Genomic DNA, 2,528 nt, shown 5'->3' on the forward strand with positions numbered 1-2,528 from the left:
AAATTTTGTTTCTTTAGGCTACATTTGTATTCGCGTTACTAATATTTTCATTGAGTTTTCCATGTATAGAGCTCATGATCTATCCATTGTGGCTTTTGATCCGGAAATCGAAAGGACACTCTCAAGGAGAAGAATTTCTAGTCGATCCTTGGAGTTTAGTTCCTCAAGCGAAGAAGGATTTGAAGAAGAAGAACTAGGCATGGGAGAACACCCAAGAATTGCTTTGAAAGAATTGGGAATTCCCAGTGCATACAAGTTTGAGAGTGGAATTGCTCCACCTACAACATCAGCAAATGATTTCAAAATAAGGCCGGCTATGATCACATTGATCGAGAGGAGATAATATAGCGGAGCTAAGAATGAGAGTCCATTGAACCATCTCAAAGAGTTCGAAAAGTATTGTAATACTATAAAAGTAAACGGAGTTTCTCAAGAGTTTATCCGGCTGAAGTTGTTTCCCTTTTCTCTCATAGGCCGAGCCTTGGAGTGGTTGGACAAGGAGGTAAAGCCAAACTCCCTAAGAACATGGGACGAAGTCACCAAGGAATTCTTGTTCCGATTTTACCCACAAAAGAAAACGGCGGAGGCTAGAGCTTTGATTCAAGGGTTCAAGCAAAGGCCTAATGAAAGCCTTTACGAAGCATGGGAGAGGTATAAAGAGTACCAAAGGGAGTTTCCCCACCACGGAATTCCAACCTATCAAGTCATTCAAATTTTCTACGGTGGCCTAAGTCCCCAAGGCAAATCATGCCTTGATGGGGGAGCCGGAGGTCCCATTATGAATAGGACGGAGGAAGAAGTGGTGGACATCATTGAGGATGTGGTGAAGTACTATAGAGATTGTCAAGATGGTGAGAGGGATTTAACTAGCAAGAGTAGCTCTTCGGTGTACTCTATAGACCATCTAAATGCGATCAACAACTTGGGAAAAGAAATGACCGCAATCAAGGCTAAATTGGAAAGCTCTACTTCTTCTCAAGCTTTGAATATTCCCTCCCAATTTAAGGGGAGAGGTACACTTTCTAACTCTCAATCCCCTCCCTCCTCAAATAATATGCCTAGTGGTTGCTTGTTTTGTGATGCATGTGGATCTTATGATCATGACTCTTGTAACTGCCCTCATGCTTCTCCGGAATGTGGTGATGGTTTTGATAACAATGAGAGTGAGCATGTGAACTATGTGTCAAATAATAATGTGCAAAGGTATGATAATCAAAGGGGTCAATGAAATAGGAATTACCAAAACCAAGGTAATTTTGACAACTATAACCAAGGTGGTGGTTACAGAAACCAAGGGAACCAATGTTCTCGTGGTAACTATAACAACCAAGGTTATAGTAGTCAAAATCAAAACCAAAATTATGGTAATCAAAACCAAATTTATGGAAATCATAACCAAGGTAGTGGCAACCATAATCAAGGTTATGGTCAAAATCAAAATAGGGGTAATTGGAACAATCAAGGTAGGGGCAATTTTCAAAATAATTCTCAAAGGGGTCCCCCACCCGGATTTGTTCCAAAGACTCAAGGTGAAAATTCCTATTCACATCCTTCTTCTTCTAGGACTAATTTAGAAGAAATAATTGAAAATCAAACCAAGTTGTTGAACACATACATGGCTGTTAGTGACAAGAAATTTAATGAGATGATGACCCATAACAAAATGCTCGAAAACCAAATTTCTCAACTTGCTAATGCTTTGAAAGACCAAGCAAGCCCTTCTTCTTTACCTTCCCAAGGCCTAGATAACAAAAAAAAACCCGTGAATGCTATTGTTACAAGGAGTGGTAAGGTTCTTGAGGAGAGATTGCCTAGGAAGAGTGAAGACAAGGAGGTCCCCAAGGAAGCTTTGGTTGAGAATGAGGGAGATAGGGCATCTTTGGATGAGGCTGTGGTTGAGACACCTAGAGAGGTGAGAGTAGAGAAAGAAATTGTGAAACCCAAGCTCCCCTACCCCCAAAAATTCATGATACACAAATTGGATGAGAAATTTGGGAGACTAATTGGTATGCTCAAACAACTTCACCTTTCTCTACCTTTCACTGATGTGATCAACCAAATTACCAACTATGCCAAATTCCTCAAAGACATTTTGAGTGAGAAAAGGACTTGTGAGGTTGTGGAGACTATCAACTTGACCGAGAATTGTACTGCAATCAACATGAACAAAATGCCACCTAAGATGAAAGACCCCGGAAACTTCTCTATCCCTTGTGCTATTAACAAGATGCAAATTAATAATGCCCTATGTGACTTAGGAGCTAGTGTAAGCCTAATTCCATATTCGGTTTATCAAAGACTTGATATAAGGGAACTCTTACCTTCCAACATTACCTTGCAACTAGTCGATAGGTCAATCAAGTTTCCAAAAGGTAAGGTGGAAGATGTTACTTTGAGGGTTGGGAAGTTTGTGTTCCCGGTGGATTTTGTTGTACTTGAAATTGATGAAGATGCTACCATTCCTATCATTTTAGGTAGACCCTTTCTTTCTACCTCGGGTGCTATGATAGATGTCAAGAGTGCAAAGA

The sequence above is a fragment of the Chenopodium album genome, chromosome 1 (assembly GCF_948465745.1).
Source record: "Chenopodium album chromosome 1, dcCheAlbu1.1, whole genome shotgun sequence".
In the NCBI taxonomy this organism is placed as follows: Eukaryota; Viridiplantae; Streptophyta; class Magnoliopsida; order Caryophyllales; family Amaranthaceae; genus Chenopodium; species Chenopodium album.